Genomic DNA, 22524 nt, shown 5'->3' with positions numbered 1-22524 from the left:
GGAATGGGAGGGGAGGCTGCAGGATGCTCCTTGGAGAGCAGCTGCACCTCTGCTGCTGCAGCTTTGCTGTGTAATAAATAACTCAGTGACAATGTTTAGTGCTAACTAAATGCTTCTTCAGCTTAGTGCTCCACTTCTCCACCACTCAGCCTCTGCTTGGTGAGGTCCCAGCCCAAGGCTGTGGTTTGGGGTTGCTGCACTAGAATCACAGAATTGTCAGGGCTGGAAAGGACCTTTAAACTCATCCAGTTCCAACCCCCCTGCCACCAGATCAGGTTGTTCAGAGCCCCATCCAGCCTGGCATTAAAAAGTTCCAGGGTTGGATGGGGCTTCCACCACCTCTCTGGGCAACCTGTGCCAGTGTCTCATCACCCTCATGGGGAAGAACTTCTTCCTAACATCTCAGCTAAATCTACCCTTCTCTGGTTTGAATGAAAGTACCTCCAATGTACCAAACCCCATCACCTGCTTGTTGTGCACTTGATTGCTCTGATTCATTCACTGTTAAAGTTAGCAACAGCCTCTTGGGTGGAAGCAGGACCACAGGGACCATCCCTGGAGGTACCCAGGGCACCAGAAGGTGCCACAGGGCTGAGGCTGGAGCTGGTTATTTCTGTGCAGTGTTGCCAATGAGGCATATTTGCAATGTTTTGCAAAAAAACCTCCAGATCAGATGAGTTGCACATTGTGGATACTTGACAATGCAGAATAAAGCTGTGAGTTCAGCCCCAGGGGTACCCTGCTCCTGGAACCAGGCACTGAAGGGGAACATGTGGGAGAGGTCTGTGCTGTTCAGGGCAGCAAAGGGAAAAAAATCTTTGTGTGTGAAAAGTGATGGGGGACAGGTCTGTAATTGTCAGATTTAGCACGTTAGCAAGTTTCAGATTTTTCCTAATAGTGCTGAAGCCTTTTATGTGACAGCAAACTGTGCTGAGCAGAGCCATCACCATGATGGAGGGTGAGGCAGCTCTGGAAACTTTCCTGAGGATCAGGTTTTCATTGTCATGTGCAGCTCCTGGTAACTGAGGGAAAATTATTTGAAAATTTGTTCATTAGGGATTCAGTACAAAACCACCTTGCTTGCTTTGCTGATAAAATGTACCTATGAATATATATTATTTTCCTGGGCTGTGTCTTTTCTAGCTTAAAGTATTTTGGTGGCTTTTTGACACAGTTTGCTGAGAGATGTTATTTTATGTCACAATATTCTGAGCAGGGGGAAGATTTGCTCCTAAGATTGAGTAAAGGACCGTGAGTGCCCTGGTGATGAGAACTCTTTTCAGCCATTGAACAGTTTTATTTAAAATAAAATTGGTCATTATAATTTCTCATTGTATACAGGTGCTTAAGAGCCTTGAGTGCCCATTGAAAACCTGCTCAGCTATCAATTTGAGATGTAAGTGCCTGGACAGGATTGCCCCATTGCCCTTGGCATCCCCCTGCAGTGGGGGGGGTCTCAATCTCTGGTTAAGATTTGCTCTGAATGGGACCTTGAGCTGCCCCCACCACCTCTCATCACAGAAAATTTTCCAGTGTTTTTCTGTTTGTTTCCATGGGTGTTTTTTGAATGTTCTGCTCCCCCTTCCTCCATACCCTTTGCACACCTGCAGTTACCTGGTGAGCAGGATCAAGGACACTCTGGAGCATCCCTGGGTAGCACAGGGTGAGCAGCACATCACTGCTGAGCAGCTCACGTGGGGAAGATGAGAGGCATCCCTGCTGGGCTCCTGCTCCCCACAAAATCCTCTCTGACCTGGCTGGTTTTATCTTCTTTATCCCTCTGCTAATCTTTCTCCAAGCTCTACACAAGTGCTGCTGCTGGAGCATCACCTGCTGAGCAGCATTTCTGTTTGAAGACCCCAAAAAGAGTGGTGTGTGTTTTCTGTGCCCTCTGAATTCTCCTCAGCACCTGCTGAGCTGAGGTTGGTGTTTCCTGAGCTGCTCCAGGTGACCCCAAGGGAGTCTGTGATCCAGCAGAGCTTGCTGCCCCTCTCTGTCCCTTCCCTTTCTGAGGCCACTGGGTGACATCTCCCCCTGGCTCAGCTCTGATTGTAGTGGGCTTAGGACAGAGTTGCCATGGCAGCTGTGCCAAATTCGAGTTGAAGTAACTAAAACAGACTCATCCCTAGCAGATGCTCCTCACCTTCATTAAGGACAACTCTTCCCCAAAGCATCCAAGAGCCAGAGAGAACAATCCAAGAGGAGGCTGGTTCTGCGCAGGTGTCCCAGCATGCAGACACTGGGCTGGGCTGGCCTGGGGGACACTCACCCAACAAATGCAGCTTTGTGGGGGGTCTTTTGGGGTCTTTTAGGTCCCAGGCCCTTTCCAAGAGAGCTTTTGGGTTTTTGAGGGACCTCTGTCCAGCAGTGAGTTGGCAGTGGTGGCTGGGGGATGATGTTGTCTTTCTGCACATGGAGATAACCTAAGCAGGAGTGACAAGGTTATTGATGACTCTGAGCAAGCCCAGATGTCAAAGAAAAGCATCCAGCCCCTAATGACTTGAACATGAAAAACAGAGCCCTGCCAGCTGCAGTTCCACAATTAGAGCCTAACCCTAACTCCAGGTTTCAGGATTTATTCCCAGCCTCACCCTGGGCAGGGGCAGCAGGCAGGGGATGTTCCAGGTTGGTGAGGGGAGTTCTGCCCAGCCTGGGGGGCACCACAGCTCCCAAACCCCTCTTGCCCTGCCTTGCTCTTTCTCCCCAAAACAACTCTCTTTTTATGTCTTTTCCTTGCTGTGAAAAGCTGTGCAGCCAGCAAAAACCCTCTGAACAAGCTGTGTCCAAAGAAGAGCAGGCAGAAATAATGTTATTTGTCTGAGCTGAGTAATTCCCTGTGTGGGGTTGGAGCTGTGTGTCCAGGGGCTGGGGGAGCCTGGCCACGAGGACGGGAGAGGCAATGTGGCTGAACAAGGAACCTGGGCTTTGGGAATCCTATCTGCCTTCCTTTTTAACCTTACAAGAGATTTCAGTGTCTCTGCTTTTCTTCTTTTTTTTCCTTTTATTCCTTTTATTATTATTTTTTTTTTTTAGCTATCATCACACACACCCGTTTTACAACCCTTTTCCCAACCTTTTTCCTATTTTCCCCTTTGCTGCATTAAGATGCATTCAGGTACTTCAGTTAATTGCCAGTTACTTAACGTCAAAATGTATAATGTGTCTGAAATGTCCTGGTTTTCTCTTTCAAAATCATACATAGCACAGGGAAAAAAAAAAAAAAAAAAGCAGCAAGCTATTAAGGTTTTGCCTGGTCAAGGATTGACCTGCAAAGCTAATTTTTTCTGGTGGAACCTGTGTCAGGCTTCTGGATACGGAGTTGTGTTGATAGGCATTTAAAATGTCTCAGCTGCTTCTATTGCCCATTCTTAGTTCTTGAAGGACTCTGTGTAGGACTTATTTACTCAGAATTATAAATTCACATTTGCTTTGGCACATACTTAGGGGCTAATAAAGCTGGAAAGGTTTTAGCAGGCTAATGCAACTGGACAGCAGCAAATGCCAGAAAGCATTAGGAAAATGGAAATGTGCTCTGCTCCACAGCTGAATTTACCCTTTTACAGACACTGAATGCGTTTGAATATTTAATCTCAAATCTGTGTGATGTAGGTGGAAAAAGGTTTAAATTAGTAAATGACATAACTAATGGCAGATGTAATAATGGCACATCTGGCTGAAATAAGTTTCCTTCTAAAAAAGAGAGGTTTTGTCCCATTCCATCCCTGGGGCTTTCTGCTCTGACCCCTCGGTGTGACCCCAAAGCCTGCTTCCAGTTTCTCTGCCCCCTTCTTTCTCTCCCTTCCAGGGGAGCTCTCACCTCCTCCCCCACTGCCTCTTTCCTATTTCCAAGCCCCTTTTCTTCCTCTCTGTTTCCTTTCTCACTGAGCTGGGCTCAGCTCTCTCCAGAGTGCCAGGGGTTGGCAGGGGACACTGCTGGGCTGCTGTTCCTCTGCTGCAGGTACAAAAATATTGATATTTACAGAGCTGGTGGTAAAAACCCATAGTGCAGGCAGCAGAGCAGCTGCACACCATCAGCATCAGGAGTGGGGAAAAGGGGAGGAAAAACATGGTTAGGGGAGCTGGAAGTGACAGGGTGTGAGGGGTGTGAGAGGGTGTGATGGGTGTGAGGGGGTGTGAGGGTGTGAGAGGGTGTGATGGGTGTGACAGGGTGTGAGAGTGTGTGAGGGGTGTGAGGGTGTGAGAGGGTGTGATGGGTGTGAGAGGGTGTGAGGGTGTGAGAGGGTGTGATGGGTGTGAGGGGGTGTGAGGGTGTGAGAGGGTGTGAGAGTGTGATGGGTGTGAGAGGGTGTGAAGGGTGTGAGAGGGTGTGATGGGTGTGAGGGGGTGTGAGAGTGTGATGGGTGCGAGAGGGTGTGAGAGTGTGATGGGTGTGAGGGGTGTGATGGGTGTGAGGGGTGTGATGGGTGTGAGAGGGTGTGAGGGTGTGATGGGTGTGAGAGGGTGTGAGGGGTGTGAGAGGGTGTGAGAGTGTGATGGGTGTGAGAGGGTGTGAGGGTGTGATGGGTGTGAGAGGGTGTGAGAGTGTGATGGGTGTGAGAGGGTGTGAGGGTGTGATGGGTGTGAGAGGGTGTGAGGGGTGTGATGGGTGTGAGAGGGTGTGAGGGTGTGATGGGTGTGAGAGGGTGTGATGGGTGTGAGAGGGTGTGAAGGGTGTGATGGGTGTGAGAGGGTGTGAGGGTGTGATGGGTGTGAGAGGGTGTGAGAGTGTGATGGGTGTGAGAGGGTGTGAGGGTGTGATGGGTGTGAGAGGGTGTGAGGGGTGTGATGGGTGTGAGAGGGTGTGAGAGTGTGATGGGTGTGAGAGGGTGTGAGGGGTGTGATGGGTGTGAGAGGGTGTGAGGGTGTGATGGGTGTGAGAGGGTGTGAGGGTGTGATGGGTGCGAGGGGTGTGATGGGTGTGAGAGGGTGTGAGGGGTGTGATGGGTGTGAGAGGGTGTGAGGGTGTGATGGGTGTGAGAGGGTGTGAGGGTGTGATGGGGCATGAGGGGGTGTGATGAGTGATGGGGTGTGATGGAGGTGTGGTGGGGTGTGAGGGTGTGTGTTGGGATGTGATGGGGTGTAAGGGGGTGCTGTGCCTGGCTGCAGGGGGGGTTGCTGGGATAACCCCCCCACAGCATCAGGGCTCCTCATCCTCAGTGCCTGTCCCTTGGGGCTCAGGGCCTGCTCTGCTGCTCCCTCACACACAGCACAGAAATCAATGGGTCAGGGTGGGCAAAGCTGGGTGGTGGCTGCTGCCTTGCTGGGGACACTACAGGTTTTCCCTCTGACTCCTCTGAAAGCATGAGGGGTGGCTCTTGTGGAGCTTGTCTGGACCTCAGACCAGCCATAGTCCAAAGGTTTATTTGTATTATCCAGGGGATAATACCAGGAGCTTGGAAACCACTGACTGAACTCATTTATAGGGATTTCTTGCCAAGCAGTGCAGCTCAGCAGATGGGAGCTTGTGCCCGGGTCCCTGGGCAGTGCTGAGAGCACCAAGTTCCCCCTTGGCACTTTGGGGTTCCCAGGGGAGATGGAAGAACCTGGATCCCATCCCAGGAAAGGAGCTGGGTTTTTCTGGTGACACCCAGGCTGCCTTTTCTAACAGAATCCTTTCTGCAAGAGCTGCCTGGGCCAGCTGGGAGCTCCAGCAGTGGCTCAGCCAAGTGCTCTCTGACCCAAACTCTGTAAATCTCTCACTGAAACTGAGCTCTGAGGATGAGATTCTTTGGCATGATTTTTAAATAGTGAATATCCTCAAATTTAACCTTGGTGGCGGGGGCTTTTTTGCCTCAATGCAGAATTTTTTCAGCAATTTTCTAATTTCAAACCTTTGTTTCCAACAAGATCCTTGTCAGCCCTGAGCAGACCTGTGAGGTGGTACCTGTGCACACTCCTCAGGCATTTCACAGCCTCAGGAAACTCTTAGCTCTTGAAAGCCTTTGGAAACCTCCTTGTCCTGGTTTTACTTGGCAAATCCTAGTCAATTGTCTGTCATGATTTTCTGTTTTCCTCAGCACTAGCTTGCTGCCCACAAATGGAATGACAGTAACTTCCTCTCCTTTGGAATTTGGGAATTTCATCCATCATTGCTTTTCCTGAGAAATGTTTTGATGTTTTAACAGGATGTATGTTTTCATCTTCAAGCTTAAGTTTGGTCAAAACAGTAAAAATGTATTTCTCTCCCTTCTATATTAGAATAATTATTTCATTTCCTATTTCCTCTAGCAGCTTGCTCGTTAATTAATGAGGAAATCAGTTTAGGCTTTATTTCTAAATATCATTTAATAAAACCTAGGAAGTCAGGGTTGGACCAGATGAGCTCTGGAGGTCCTGGGCAGCCCCAACCATCCTGTGGAAATTGTCTGTAAGACTCCTGAGGATACGGGCAGTGGGGGGGAGCTGAGTCCCCTTAGCAGGAGTCAGTGGGAACCTGGGCACTGGCTCCACTGGTGCTGAATTTCCCTGTTTTATTGTACCAAAAGGCTGTGTGACAGGAGCTGAGATCTGACATGGACCAGGATTCATTTGTTTTTCACTCATGTGGGAAGAGGTTTATTGTTGATGGAACACACGGGTCCTTTCCCCATCCGTATCCTAGAAATCCAAAGGGCAGTGAGAGCCTGGCCTCTGAGCAAATCCTTGATAGTCCCCAGTATTGCAGTATAGATGAAGTTCAACCTTGATAATTTGCTAAATAAGTCTCTATTTCTCCACTTGAAGGTGCCTTAGGGAAGCTTGAACGAAGACGTCAATTTTTCCTTAATTTCCTTGAAATATCTCTATTCAAGGATAGGTACTTCTTGCTCATTCAAGACACTTTTTATGAAAATTAAATGAAAGTGCTCCAGCCACACTTCCCAGTCTACGTTATGAAAATATGATTTATGTAGAAGTGCTGCCTCAGGAATCAAGTCTTTAAAGCAATAGGAACTTTTTTAGCACTTCACCTTCCCAGACACGCCATCACCTCGTGGTTGGGCTCACCTTAGCACAGGAGCCTCTCTGAGATATTTCCCTAATTCCCTTGATTAATCTCTATCAGGTTTGTTTGCAACTCTAAAATATGTGCTGCAAACTCTAAGCCCTTAAAAAAAAAAAAAAAAAAAAAAAAAGCCTTTAAATATTCACCAGCATGTGCTACCCTGTCCTCGATGAAGCCTCCTCCACAACTGGGGTTTTTAAATCCTGAGGCAACCTGAATGCCTGAAGTGTGATTAATTCCTCCCTGTCTGAGGGATGCACTCAGGAGCTGGCGTATTACTGTCAGGGAGCTCTCTGCTGGGTACTTAGGAGCAAGATTTGTTATGTCCTTAGCTACACTTCCCAGAAGTAGGGAAGGGACAGGGTCCGTGTGCTCCTGGGATCTGGGGGGTGCTCCAGAATTGGGGCTTGGCAGGACCAGTGCCAGGATTTGCTCTGCTGGGTCAGGATTAAGATGAGGATTCTTGGTGGACTCAGGTGGCACTTCTGAAGCACATAATTCAAATAATAGTAATTGCCAGCTCTGAATGTTCTTAAATTAACGAAAGAACGGGGGAAATGCTGATAATAGTTAAAAATGCTGCTAATAGCTAAGCACTATAAAAACACTGCCACGTGCTTGGAAATGGCTTCAATGTTTGTAGCATCTCCTGTCCATTTGGGTCTGTTCTGTTCTACCTGCTGTATTTATTTTTTCCCCTGCTTGTGCTCATGCTGTGCAAGATGGAGCTGGCTTCTGCCTGGCTGCTGTCACTGCTTGGGCTTTTACATCCTGAGCACTTGTTAGGAACAGGGTCCCTCTGAAATCACCAGTGTTAGAGGTCCTGTGCAGAAGTACAGGTTAAGGTCTGAGAGCCCATGAGGTCACCTCCAGCAGAAGGAAATGAGGGGGGTTGGGTTGTTTTCTCTGGTCTCCATTTTCCTCTGCTGGTCCTGGAGCACTGAGAGGGAGGAGGGATGCTGGGGGAGTCCATGTCCTCTCCAACAGACCCTTTGGTACCTTCCTGTGCATCACACAGGAACACAGCACCAGGGCCTGGGTGTGCAGGGACCCTCAAACCATCACCCCCTGGTGCAGAAATGATGAACGGGCAGAACCCTCTGCAGAAAACTCCTGGAAATGGAGAATCCATCACTCCCTTTGGCACCAGGGGGATTTCAGTCTGTGAGGTGAATGCCAGGAGCTTGGTGGGAATGGGGGACAGGAGGAAATAAAACTTCAGGTGAAGAAGTTTGATGTTTCTGGGGTTTTGTGCTGGGAAAAGTTTTCCATGTGCTGGTGCTATTTGAGAATTTGTGGAATTGCATTTTTAATTATTTGTCAAGGGCACCTACAGTCTTGGAAATGTATTATTTTATGTTTTATAGGCTGGAATCTAAATAAATAAATGTGGTTGAGAGCTCAAATGACTGTCTGCACAGTGTGCAGCAGCAGTTAAAATGCTTTGGTGCATTAAAAGTATGGAATATATTACAGCAGCATATTGAACAATGGTACATCTCATCTGGAGCCATGCATTCAATTTGGTTTGCCTACCCTAAGCTATAATTAAGATTGACAAGGTTATCCAGAGAGGAGAATAAATATTGCAGGAATTTTAGTTATGCTGACACATGACTAAGGGGCTGTAAGAAATTTAATTTCTGGACCACAAATGTGAACACAATTAAGAGAAGGCTCCTTCAGAAACATGGGGGGGATGTTGGGGAAGACCTGCTTGGGCTGTGAGCTCTGCAGCTGGGTTTTGTGCTGCTTTGGTGGGGTCTTTGTTGTGCTGGTTCAGCAGTTGTTGCTGCTTTTAAGGAGAAAGAGTATTTTTTGGTAAAAAAAAGTCCTTTTAGCAGCATGGCCCTGGGGCAGGTGCTGCTCAGCCTTTACACCACACCAGTGCTTGTCAGGGGGATGGGGAAATGCAGCTCCCCAGATCCCTGCAGCTTTTCTTCTCCCCATCTACTCCTGCAGCCTCTCCAGCTCATCTGTTGCTTTTCTTTTTTTTTTTTTTTTTTTTTAATGAAATCTTTCATTCCTCTTTTCCCCCGGGGCTAACCACCTACATCCTATTTTAAGATCTATTTTCAGCTCACTCTAGCAATTAACACGCAATATTGCAGTAAGTCTGGGCAGCAGAATTATTGGGTCATTTCACTGAAGTGTCCATTATAGATAAATATGCAATCAGGCATCTGTGGCAGTGCCCAGAGTCAGCCCTCCATTATCCTCCAGTACATGGATAGCCATAAATACACTTCTCTACACACAAACACAATTTGTATTAAAAATACTGGAAATAATTAAGCCAAATTTCCCCCCTTCTTACAAGCACAGGGCCTGCACTGTTGTTAATTTGAGCTGAGTGTGTGTTACAGTTAAAAGTGAGGTCATTATTTTTCCACAGTGATCTGCAAATATGTAATTAGTGTGCAATTACCTGCCTAAACTCTCTGCCTTGGATGAACAAAACCAAGAGGCCAAACATGGTTACTGCTAAAACCCACCAGGGTCCAGCTCTCCACCCTCTGTGGGACTGGTCCCATCCTTCCAGCTGGTGCTGTAGGATTTTCCTGGCCATGCCATGGGTTTTCTTGTTGTACATCAGACCCTGGCAGAGGGGCACAGCCCTGCACACCCCAGGGCTCTCCCAGACCCCCCCAGTTCTGCAGCCCTGGGGCTCTCCTTGGGTCTCTGCTCAGAAACATGAGGACAGCCTGTTCTGGTTGATCAGATTTTATATAATATTTGTTACCTCCTTTAATAAATGAAACAAACAAACCAACCCCCCCCAAAAAAGCCAAACCCACAACCTTCTTGCAGCCACCTCTGTATCATTACAGTGAAATCAATGAAGGTTCTGATCTTGAGCAGTACCAGTTGTCCAGCACAGCATCATCCTGACACCTGCAGAGCAAAATGAAAACAAACGTTGTCTGTGGCAGTAACAAGGGGGCTGGGTCCAGTCTCTTGATGTTTTATCCTTTTAGGCAAAAAAAAGTGTGGTATTTGGGCTCATGTGCTTGGCTTTGGGCCCATCCAGGGGCTTTTCCCTGGGGGTTCTGCCCTGGAAACCTCAGTTTATTGTCTCTGCTATTGATGGATCAGCCTGAGTTCTTGACTTTGGCCTGGCTGTCCTGAAAAAGGAACCAGATCTCAACATCTTGTGATGAAGATGTGGCTCTAAGAGATGGAAAAGAGGTTAATGCCTGTGTGTGTGTGTGTGTGTGTGTGTTCTTTATGGGAATGGTTTTTGTTCTGCAGATCTTGCTTATGAGAGACAGGCTGATTAATCTCACTCCTGTGTGGCTCTCAGATTAATATCCTCCCCCTGTCTCTGCTGGTGCAACCCAAATGTTTTGGGCTTTTGGTTTGTGTTTTTTTAATACTGAAGAGGTGCAGAGCAAATCTTTTCCAACCAGCTCACCTCCAGGGCTGGCTGTATTCCACCTGGAACAATTGGAATATTGTGTTCTTGGAACAACTGATAAATCCAGTTATGGATTTCCAGTGCACTCAGCAGCACACAGGCAGAGCTGGCAGTGCCAGGGGGGAGTCCTCACCTTTTTTATTCTGTTTTTATTCTCAGGTAAAATCTTTGCCCCTGGTTTTTATGGAAAAATGGGCCTGCTTCTAAAATATTGGTGGTAGGAGGGTGAAGCCTTTGCTCCTGCTCAGTCAGGGCTTGGGGGTCAGAGGGAGCTGGTGTGAGGGATCTGTCTGGGCAAGTGCCATGGGGAGGTTCTACCTGGAGCTGCCATTATTTCTGCCCCAAAAGTGGTCAGGTTTGGGGTTGGTTTGGTTGCCTTCTTCTCACCCCCAGCACTCTGAATCCAGCTCACTTCCCAGAGCCAAACTGGATTCTTCCCAGTACCTTCAGGAAAGGCTGTGCTGGGCCACCAGCTCTTGCCTGCCCCAGAGACTGGGGAAGGAAACACATTTTTGCCATTAATTTAAGTAAACACTGACAAACAGAGGTGTTTGTGTGTGTCCAGGGAATTATGAAGCAGGGTAATGTTGCTCCCTGAGCAGTGTCCCTGATTCTCATCAGAGCTGCTCAGTCCCAGCAGGAACAGGGCAGGCAGAGGGGAGAGGATTTCAGGTCCTGCTTCTGCCTCCTGGTGCTGCTCCTGGTGCTGCTGTTTATAAACCAAGTGTGTACTCGGCTGTTCTCTGGTCAGCAATCATTTTACTTGTCAGAACTGCATAATAAGACATAATTTAAGCTAAAAACATACAGAGAAAAGTTCGTGGCTCTTCTGCCTAAATGCAAATCCGAATGTGCATTACATGTTCTCCACTGTCATTACCTGACTGGTGAATGCACTCAGCAGCTTAATACACCTCAGACAGAGGTTATCAATAATTGATTCCTCTGATAAAAGTCTGTTTGTTCTGATGGGAAGTTGGCAGCTTTTGAAAGATGCGATTCTGGCTTTCCATATCTTTTACAAGGGGAAAGAACAGGAGATATTTTGAACACAAATAAGGAGGCTGGATGTTAAATTCAAGGGGAAAACATGGAGGGACAAGAAAAAAGGAATTCCCCCTGGTTGTTGCCATGGAAAAGCTGGTTGATAGGTGATGTGCTCCAGAGCAGTTCCTGGTTACCCAGTGGTTATGCAGATGTTGTCAGGATGCACCAAACCCCTGTGGATGGAGCAGGGGGAGGTCACCTCTGGAGATGGAAATGGCACCAGTGATGCTGGGAACAGCTGCAGTCAGTGTGTGTCTGTCTGGAGAGGCTGCTCACCCTTCCTGGGATGCTGGCAGATGCCATTTCTCTGCACCCAGTGAAGGGTACCTTCAATTTATGTGAAATTAAAATAAAACTGACACTTCCCACCAAGGCTCCCTTCCCCACAAAAAGCTAGACCAAGCTGTCTTTCACCATCCCTCCCACCCTGGGCTGGGATGATTCTGGGGAATGACTTCCAGGCTGACTGGAAGCTTGCTCGGTGCTAAGTGCTCATGGCCAGGTTGGATGGGGCTTGGAGCAGCCCAGTGGGAGGTGTCCCTGCCCATGGAAGGAGAGGGTGTTTAGGGTCCTTCCACCCCAAAGCAGTCTGGGATTCTTGGATTCTCTGTCATAAGACAGTCCAGCAGTCCATGGCCAGGATGCTGCCCGTGGGCACTGTTCAGGCTGGGGCAGTGTTAGGTGCTGGGTGCTGCTCTCCCCCAGGCAATGCTGTTGTAGCTCTGGGGTGAAGTTCTGCCCCTGCTGAGCTCATCTGCAGCCTGGGGAAAGCAGGAAGATTGCACCTTTTCCCCCACTTGATTCTTTCTGTGTTCTAAATTAGAATCCAGAGGAACAATCAGGAGCAGGCTTGCCAAGGTGCTGGTCCAGTGGCCCTGTTCCACAGTCTGGTGGGAGACAGTGGGAGATTTTAGCAGAAATGCTCAGTATGTCAGGATCAGTGGCTGTGATTATCCCATAGTAACTACACTGAGGGGTGGTGGGCTGTGTTCTCCAGGCTGGACTAGGGAGGGAAGTGTGTGTGTGAGCAGCTGCCTTCCTCCTGGGGAACTTCTTTTCACAGGGAGTGAGTCAAGTGGAAATCCAGCAGGAGAAATGAGAAAATGCTTCAAAAGTGCTTAAAAAACTACACCAAGTTAAGGCACAGCATTTGCAGACCTTATAATATATTCAAGGCGTCCTCTCAGATTTATCACAACCCATTCAGTTTAAAAGACCTCCAGAAGCCAAATCTTCTTGTTTTATCTCTTTGCCAGAGGAAGAGCCTGCCTGCTGCCAGCCTTGCTGTGCTGCCCATGCTCCTGCCTGGCTCAGCCCAGGCTCACAGGGCAGCACTGTCCTCACGTTTGGTACCACCAGATGAGGGGCAGGAAGCCTCTGGTTCAGTGGGTTTCTTCTAGAGAGACTTAGCACCCCCTGAGCCAAGATCTCAGGCAGGTTTGTTGTCTGCCAGCGAGTTCAAAGCCTCCTTGTTGTAATTTGCCATCCTAGGAAACACTTTATCTGAAGCTTTCCCATTATCTTGCATGGTGAGACTTCCTTAAAGCTTAACTGTGAGCAGTGTAGAAGGGATTGAATCCAGGATACAGCCTTTAAATGCTGACAATCCAGGATAGCAGCCCTGGGCTTTGGGCTGGAGATCTGCAGATCCAGACCCTGGGAAGCTCTGGTGGGGACTTTCCCATCTACCTGGGTGCTGAGCAGAGCCCAGCAGGAGGGTTCCTTGGCTGGTGAGGCCTTTTCCCAAGTTCCTTCCTGCTTACACCAGCACCACGTACATGTGAGGAGGAATTATGATGGAGAAGGGCACTGCCAGCCCCCCAAGACCCCTCCTAGGGCTCTCCCTGCAGGGCTGGGGTGGCCCTGAGTACCTGCCCCACACTGAGACCCCACATCTGCCCTAGGAGATGCTTCATAATACTACTAATGATGGGTGAGCAGGGGCTGTGGATGGCAGCTGCAGCCTGAGACATCTCTGTGCCAGGTCCTGTGTCTGCATCAGCCAGCACAGCTCCTTCCAGCACCTTTTCTTCCTCTTTTAAATAAAGGGAAGGAGTTATTAATCCTGAAAGATTCATTATACCATAGGGCTGCAGCACAATTAAATTTGCCTTTTTTTCCCCCAAATTTATTACTAATATTGCAAACAGCAGTATATCAGCCATCTAAATGTACCAGGAGGCAAGCACAGGAGAAATCATGGATCAGCCTGAGTAGAAGTCACATGAATTGAATTATTTAGCTATTGGTTTGGGGAGGAAATTCTATTTTGTGGAAGCCTTTGAGATTTTTTAAGGTTTATTTTCATTCTGCAGAGGGATGAGAGGTACCTGCTCAAATATTTTCACAATGGAATTGTGGAAGTGGCCTTGGCTGGCAGCTGCAGGTCTGCATGTGTCACCCCTCCTGCCAGGCAGGAGCAGGGACCTCAGCCAGAAATCCTCCTGAGTCTGGAGGAGGAGTTAAACCTGGGCTGAGCTCCTGTCAGGACCTTCAGGAGGATGGAGGGTGCCTGCCCTGCCCCTGCCCCTGCCCTGATCTTCAGGAGGATGAAATCCCCACCCCTGCTCAGGCTGCAGAGCAGCAGCTGCCAGGAGAGGGGTTCATTGTCCAAGTGCCAACCTGCAGTACAGAATGCCAGAATGTTTCCATTTGGGTGGTTTTTAAATGTTTTAATGTATTTGCTTCCCATTCTTCCAAGCACACAAACACCAACCCACTGCCCAGGGTTGCTGCATGGGGCAGGGCAGGGCAGGGGTAGCATCCCAGGGACCATGGGGCAGGGACCCTGAGATCCAACCCTGCGAACCCGGAGTGGCAGCACCTGGGCAGGGGGCTCAGGGACCCCCAGGACACAGCAGTTCCAGGTGGGCAGAGGGGAGCCACTGCTGTGTACACTCCAATGGTATCAATGTTTTTGTTTGATTTTTGCTTTGTTTCTGCTTGGGTTTTGAGCAGTTCCTCTTGTGCTGAGTGTGCAAAGAGAAGTGAGTCCAAACATAGCCCAGTTGTAAGGGTGGGCTCTAAGCAGCAGCTTCACTGGCAGAAACATTTGAGAATCATGGAGTCTTTTGGGTTGGGAAAGACCTGTAAGATGCTCAGGTCCAGCTGTTAACCCAGCACTGCCCCATGCTCCTGAACTGGTTCTGCCTGGGGAGCAGGAGCCTGGGCCACTTGGCCCACTGGAAATGCTCCTGCCCACCAGGGACCTTTCCCCATCTGTGTCTTCATCCTCAGTGTTTACTGGTTTGGGCTGGGTGGCTGTGGGAGGAGGTGACCCCCAGAAATGGGGCTCAGGGAGCTCCCCCAGCATCAGGGCTGCTCCACTCCCTGGGAGGAGCCCCAAGGGACAGCATTTCCTGAGGCTGGGATGCTTTCCCACGAGGAACCCCGCAGAAATCTGCTTTGCTGCTGAGTCCTCCCACAGTGGGTCTTGTGCCAGGGGTGTGGGGGTGCCAGGGTTTGGGTAGGGCTTCAGTTTTCTTTGGTTTGGCTCTGCTTTAAAACGTTTCTGTGCAGCAGGCTGGTTAAGCTGCAGGGTGATAACTTAGTTGCCGTGGTTAGATGTGCAGGTACCTCTGTGGCTGGTTATTTATTTATAAACTTGCCATCTCTTGCTATAAAAAGATTTGTAATACCCCAATAATAAATGCATTCATCACCGCATCTTCTGTAATCACTGCTGTTCCTGAGCTGCTATTTGGCACTCATTAGCTGAAACTCCCATTCACCTATAATTTATGAGAAGCATACAATTATGTGTTATCACTACTTCAAGTGATTACTACACTGTATGTTTTTAAGATAATGGCACGAAACACTCGGTGATGAATTGCACCTCTCCAGGTAGCTTTGCATCTGCCTTTAGCTCTATTATTTTACTTAAACCCAGCGTGGCAGGGCTGGGGTTTCCTCCTGGGAGAGGAGCCCCGGGTCAGTGCTGATCCAGTGCAGGGTCACCCAGCACCCAGGCAGCTCCTGCCCTGTCTGCTGCTGGGGCAGATTGTATTGGATGGAAATGCTAAAGCCCAACTTGTTTGCACTTGGGAAGGAGGGTTTTTCATTAAGCCTTGTTAATTAAAAAAAAAAAAAAAAAAAAAAGACTACTCAGGAAGAAAATGTGAAGCATCAAACATTATTATTATTTATTACTACTTTATTACTATTGTTATTAATAATAAATCTCCAGCAGCTGTAGCCTGTGTCACCGTGTCCCTGGAGTGGTGTAGGCAGCACCCACAGGAGAGACCTCAGAGCACCTCCCAGTGCCTGGAGGGGCTCCAGGAAAGCTGGGGAGGGACTTGGGACAAGGACCTGGAGGGATGGGGACCCAAGGAGGGTGTTGGTGTGGCTGCAGAGTGACAGCCACCCCAGGCCCATTCCTGCCCCTTGGTGTGTGTCACTGCCACCACCTCCTGCTGTGAGCCCTCCTTTTCTGTCAGTGCTTATTGTGCCTGTGAAGAAACCTTTGTTTTGTTTTTGCATTAAAAATAAAGGCTGGTGGAACTGCTCTGCAATGAAAATAACCCTGTTAATCAGTATCATGGCTGTTTTAATTCAGTTCTATGCTTCTGGATGCTGGAATCCTGCAATAGCACGCTGTGCTGCTGAACATTTGGATAGTAGTGTGGTATTTCCATGGACCTGATGTTTCCTCATCCTCTAGGCACAATCCTTTGCCTTGCCAGGGTCTCAGAGCTTATGTTGCTTCTTATTCCTTTAATTTGTGTTACAGTGTTGTGTGGCAAAAACAACCATGGGGAGAAGCACTGCCATCTGGGCTGGCTTTCACCATCAGAAGGAACAGCTGACCTCTCCCTATAAAATAAACACGCCTGGCTCTTGGGTTTTCAGAGACCCTTCTCCCTTCAGTGCAAAATAGCAAGGACAAAACTGTGCAGTGACTTGTCTCCAAGGAACTGGCAAATTTCTCCACCGTAATTTCTGGAAGTCAGTGTTTCTGTGTCACAAATTGGTAGGAAGTAAGGAACAGCAAATGAAGCAGCCAGCCCCTTTTTAACATTTCAAATAATGTGATAAAGCTGGGAGTTACTCTCTGAAAATGAAACCAAGACTACCAGAACCAATAGTGTTGTGGGATGTTGTTTCTGAGCCTGCAAAGAAGAAAGATTGTGTGCTTCCCAGAAGTGATTAATTAATAACCAATAATCCTTAGCTTTAAGTTACACTGCTTTGTTTGTTTAAATATGAAGATAATTATAAAAACATGTTAATTTAGTGCAGCTGTGGTACTAATGGTTTCTCTGTCCTTGCCATGGAAGAAAAGCATTTCTGTGTGGCAGGAGGGAAATACAGATAATGGCCATGGCTGGTGGAGATGATGGATGTGAGAGGCCTGGAAGGACTGGATGGGTTGGCAGGTGCTGAGGTTGGAACCCATACAGCTTAACATTCAAATAACATCAGCTGCTGAGCAAATTGCATTTAAAATGCTGGAGAAGGAGCACGATAAACAATTTTGCTATTAATAACTAATTTTCTGCTCGTTTTCAATTTAAAATGTTTCAGCTGTAGGGATTGCTTCCATGCTTTGCCAGCAGAGAGATTTCCTGGAATTTCTTAAAGCATCTCAAGGCAGATGAGTTCATAAACCCGGAGAGCTGGGGATGGGTGGGGAAGAAGAGGGATTCTGCTTTCTCTCCAGTTGCTTTGCTCTCTGCTTTCCCTCTGCCTTGGCTTTTGTTCCAGCAGCTTCGTCCTGGCCAGCTACAGAGCAGAAAATCTGATGGGTTCTCCTGCTTAATAAACTACACATGGATGCTCTGGAGTGGTGGAAGTGCCCCTGGAGCAGATCAGGGAGGTTAATTATGCTAATCACTCATGAAAATGCAGGTAGCACGGATCCCCATCTATTGCAGGCAGATAAAAAGCTCATCCTGTTATCTGTTCTTGTGGACAAAAAAGCCTGCGAGTCAGCAAATATTTAAAGAATTATCTTGGTTTCTCCCTGAGTTTGCAGATCTCCAGTTCGGAGCTGCTGGTTTAGGAAGCAGGGAGAGATAGGAGGGCAGGAGGTTTGGGAAGAGCTCCCCATGCAAAGGGGGCAATCCCAGAGGTGCTGGATGAATCCCTGGCTGCAGGCACGGGAATAATGTCTGGGAGTGTCTGGGAATGTCTGGGAATGCCTGGGAGTGCTGGGCCTGGGGAACCCAAACCACGCCGCGATTCTACGGATCTCAGCCCCGAGGGGTGATGCCAGGCAAAGCAAAGCGATTGATCTTTGGCTGCCAAGAGGTCCGGGCTTTAAACTGGGGTTAAAGCCCTCCTGCCAGCCCTCCCCTCCAGTCTCATCCCGCCGTGCGGGGCTCGGTCCCATCCGCACACGCTCGGCTCCCTCTGCAGGAGAACGCAGGATGCGGAAGCTGCGCGAACGCGGAGCGCTGATTGACTGGGGACATCCTGACACCTCTGGACACCCCGTTTGGGGAGGGATCCGGAGCTTCAGGTATGGAGACAGCTGGGGCTCAGTGGCCACCAGCCTGGCCACCATCCATGGGTGCCTCAGGTCCCCCAAAGGTCTGAGACTGCTTTGGGAATAATTTAAAAAAAAAAAGCTGTAATGATAATAAGCAGCTCCCTGGGTTTTCATGCAGTAAGAATCCCCTGCTCTGAGCTGTAATAGAAGTGAGGAAGCTGATGCTGATCACAAAAGTAAAAGGGTCACCTCTAATTGCACCCGAGTTGTTTTTATTGTGCAGAGAAGGTTCCTTAGTGTGCCAGGTTTTCAGATGCTCTGTAAGAAGAAACTAGAGGAGGCATTTCCCAGATTGGCAGTAAAAAGGCTTTGCCAAGAGTCCTGAGCAGGTTTCTGGAGTGATTTTTCTGGTTCTGGCACTGGGATGTGTAATTTTTGTGTTCTGAGCTTCAGGGTGTTTTTCAGGCTGACCCCTGGCCCTGGTGATTCTCTCCCCTTGCTGCTGAGCTCAGAGCCAATCTTCCTCCAAGCAGAAAGCACCCCAGCAGTGCTGGGCTCCTGCAGGTGTTTGCTGTGGTGTAGGAAGGCAGCTGTAACTCAGTGCCAAGAGCAATTTCACTGAGAAGGAAAGATGCTGCAGTAAGCAGAACAGCTCTGTTCAGTGCTTCACATCAGCTCTGGGAAGCAGTCACCCACTGCAGGACGGGGGCTGCTGCCACCCACCCATCCCCTGGGCACCCACAGCACCCCCAGCACTGCTGGCACCCAGCTGCAGAAACATGAGAGCCCAACTCTTCCAGGTTTGCAGGGGAAGGAAAGGCTTCCAGGACCTTCCCATGGAGAGGGAACTGTTAAGCTGAACCCTGGGGGGATTCAGAGAGCTTCACTGGTTTCACGGGTTAGATCCCACAGTGGGGTGAGTCCTGCTCTGCCCTGGAGCCTGTGTGATACCCCCTGAGGTTGGTGCTGTGAAGGACAGGGAGTCAGAGTGGGCTCTGCAGGACTCTGGTGGCACTGCCCCTGGCTCCTCATCCTTGCTGTCCCACCCAGGGAGGGAGTGGAGCAGAGAGGGATGAGGTGGGAGCACCCCGTGGGGCTGGACGAGGGGTTTAAAGGTTTGCAGGGGTTGAATTTATGGATTTATCAGACAGTAAAAAGTTTACTTCTCCTTTTAGCTTTGTAACCCAAGCCAAGCAAGTAGCTGCACAAGAAGTGCAGGATAATGGTGGCTTCTGGTCCTACCTGGAGGAAGATGATTTCCATTTGAAGTCCCACCCAAGGTGTCACCCCAGCAAGCATGGGAACCCCTGTTCCCAGACATCAAACATCCAAGTGATGTGTGGAGCAGGGAAAGACCCGAGGGATGTATGGAAACATCCACGTGACACCTAGAACAGGGTGAAGCCTTCTGGGCAACCCCACACAGGTTGTTTTAGGGGCAGTGAGGGGGTATCTCCAACCCTGGCTGTGCCACCAAGGTGCTTGTGGGAAGAAAGCAGAAGAAACCATGTGCAGCTTTAATTAAGCAGCTGGGAAGAACTGTTGTGGGTTTTTTTTTTACAAAGATTAATAGGTCTGTGCTTTAATTATGGGGAAATAATAGAGAAGAGAGCTGGGGAAGTGGGAGGTGTCAGAAAGAGAGGATTAAAAACTTTAAGGAAGCTGGGTGAGACTGTATTTCTCTGTACTTACAAATTACAGAAGCTCATCCCCGTTAATAATGATCAGGAAAATAATAAATTGCCTCCAGCCAGATGTGACAGCTAACATTAAAATCTATTTTTTATGCTTGTTGAGTAGAGAATTTCTGATTACAATCATCAGTTAAAAAATAAATTGTTCTTTTATCCAGTCTTCTAAGTTTAGAAATAGAATAATTATCTCCTGAGTTCAGCTCTAGTTTAATCAATACTTTTCCAAGCAAAGTAAAGGTAAAAAGAGCAAAAGTCACATATTAGTTAATGATTGTAATGCCTGCTTTAATTGTGCTGCGGTGCTGTTATTAACTCCTAAAAAGAACTGGTCCTGTGCATAGGTTTTTAAAATTGCATTGCCACGATGTGCAGGAAGTTTAAAAAACAACAAAGTGTAAGGAGAGGGGAAGGAGGAGAGGGAAGGCTACCAATATTTGCAGGTTTTACAGGTTATAATCTTCTCAGTAAGTTGAATCCCATATAATACTGTAAGACATCTTTTATTGTTGGACTGCATTGGAATTTCCACCATTGATGGGTGGTGACCAACTGTGGAGAACTCTGCACCTCCATACCCTGCTCCTGGGGATCTGTGTGCCCTGATCCATGGAATCATTCCCTGTACTCGGGGAGCAGTGTGGATGTGCTCCATACACAGCAGCCTGGGCTTGTCACACTGCACCTGCACGGAAAAACTGCTGCTTCATAAAAAATCATAAAGAGAAGGGAAAAAAGCAAAGCAAAGCAAAGCACCAGCCCTGCATTTGAAGGGGGAAAGCCCCTGATTTGTCCTGATTTCCGTGGGGAAGCAGTGCCTGCTGTGGGCAGAGCAGAGGTGGGTGAAGGTCTGCAGAACACTTGGGAGCAGGAGCTGTGCCTGCAGAACTGAGGAGTGATGTGCAGGCAGAAAGGGCTTCAATTCCTTAGATGAGAGATCATTCCTGAGGGGAAGCACTTGGTTGCTGCTTCCATGGGGTAGATCTGCACATTCCCTGTTGAGTCTGGGATGTGGGGGGTCAGTCCAGTCCAGCTCAGCCACATTTTCCCATCAGTTCCCTCCCACTGTGCTGGGGAACCTGCATGGCCCTGAGTGAAGGTAGAGACAAGAGTGCTGGGGGTACTGAAGGAGCTCCTCTGAGGTACAATGCTTACTTTGTTTTCAGTGAACCCTATTTTGCAGTATTGTCTGAAGCCAATGTGATTCCAGCATACAAGATGAATAGCTTTGCTTTGCTTCTGATGACAATTCCTCTTTGGTCTTTAATTAATAACAAAAATTGTCAACTTTCATGATATTTTTTTTTCAACTTCTGTTTTCAAGCTAGGCTAGATTTTATTCTGACAAGCTGCAGAGAGAGCAGGGAGTCTGAGGCTGGGATTGTGTGTTGGGAGAGGAGGAGGATGGTTTTCTCTCCTGTGGGAAGAAGCTGTAGCACTAATGCTTTCCTGCAAGTTTTTTGGTGTGTGCATGCGTGCCAACAAAGGGGGAGCTCAGTAAAATGGGAAATGGTCCCTGACACTTCAGGCTACCTTCCAAAATATTCATTCATGACAGACTGTCTCCAGCTGATGCAGAAACAGCAGCAGAAAAGAAACGCATTGTAGAAAACATCTGAGGTTTCTCTGCTTCTCCCCAGTCTCCTGTTCATTAGAAGAGATTTGAAAACATCCATGAGACTTTGAAAGTGGCTCCTTGTCTTCTCTGAGTGGGACCAGACCCCACCAAACTCTTCCTGCAGGGATTCACAGGTGTCAGCCACACTCTGGTCCTCAAAGTGATGCTTGCCTGTGACATACCAGTTCTCTGCTATATAAACTCTGATTTTTTTTTTGTCCTGCATCACATGCAGCTTCTCTTAGAACCCTTTCAGATTTCATGTCGAGATCATTAATTAAATGAACAGTTATATTCATGATCCATTTCTAAGAATTTCAGCCTGATGCTTCTCGTTTCTTATTCCTAAAGGGAATGTCATTTTTCCCCTTAAACAATACCACCATATGTCTAAGCCACAAAATCACCATTTTCTCCCACCTAAGTTTCCATAGTTGTGCTATTTTAATGTTTTATCAAAGAGATGAGATCTATTGCATTCTCTTCTTCTGTTGGGTTTCCTTCATGTAAAAAAACCCCTTTTTATCAAAGAAAAATGTCCCATTAGTCTGTTGCACTTTGTATTACTTTCCTTCAACTTTCAACATTGTTGTAAAGCCTTGAATTCCATAGTGGGCATGGTGCTTAGCCTGAAATTTGCCTGATTCACTCTCTACATTTCTTGAAGGTCGATGATATGGTTATGATTTCCCAGCCAGAGCATCACTTTTGGATTTTTTTAAACAAACCCCATATACTCCTGGATTTGCAGTTTCATGCTCTCAAGCATGAGTCCCTGGAGGTTTTCCTCTGCCTTTGACTCCATTACCTGCTCTGCCTTTTCCCATAAACTGGGCTGTCACCTCTGTGGAAAACTCATAGGTTTTTTGAGCCATAGCTCAGTGTCCTTAACCTCACCACAGACAAGGCTCAGTCTCTTCCATCAGCTCATGGAAATGAGGTTCCTCCTGCATGCTCACACTGTCCTTTTGTCCCCTCACTTCTCAGCCACCCAGAGGGACTGTCCAAACAGGCTGTTCCTTCCAGTCCTGTTCCCATGCCCTCTCCCCATCCCCATTTATCTTTTGCTCAGGTCTCATCTCCTCTCTCCAGTCCTCCTCTGCCCTGCCTGATCACCTGCTGGGCCTGGGTGGCTTTTTTTTTGGTTGCACATCTACAGAGAAGATTTTCAATTAACAGTGACCTTTAATGCTCCAGCCGGGTTTCTGATCCTCCAGATGGTGAAATGGGTTACAAATGAGATTTTCAGCATGCCTTGTTCTCTGTGTTTCTCCACTGGTTCATTTCTGAGAGGTTGTAGGGCTGACACCAAACCTTCAGCTCCCTGTG

The 22524-nt window shown here is 48.1% G+C and overlaps 1 protein-coding gene across 1 annotated transcript in view; it reads left to right on the top strand.

Moving 5' to 3' along the window:
• NEGR1 (neuronal growth regulator 1) overlaps window positions 1-22524 on the top strand; it is a 169595-nt gene that overhangs the window by 51911 nt on the left and 95160 nt on the right. The gene's annotated exons all lie outside the window — the stretch shown is intronic.

Source organism: Calypte anna, chromosome 8, assembly GCF_003957555.1.
Source record: "Calypte anna isolate BGI_N300 chromosome 8, bCalAnn1_v1.p, whole genome shotgun sequence".
NCBI classification, from domain to species: domain Eukaryota; kingdom Metazoa; phylum Chordata; class Aves; order Apodiformes; family Trochilidae; genus Calypte; species Calypte anna.
This window is presented reverse-complemented; position numbering and strand designations above follow the sequence as displayed.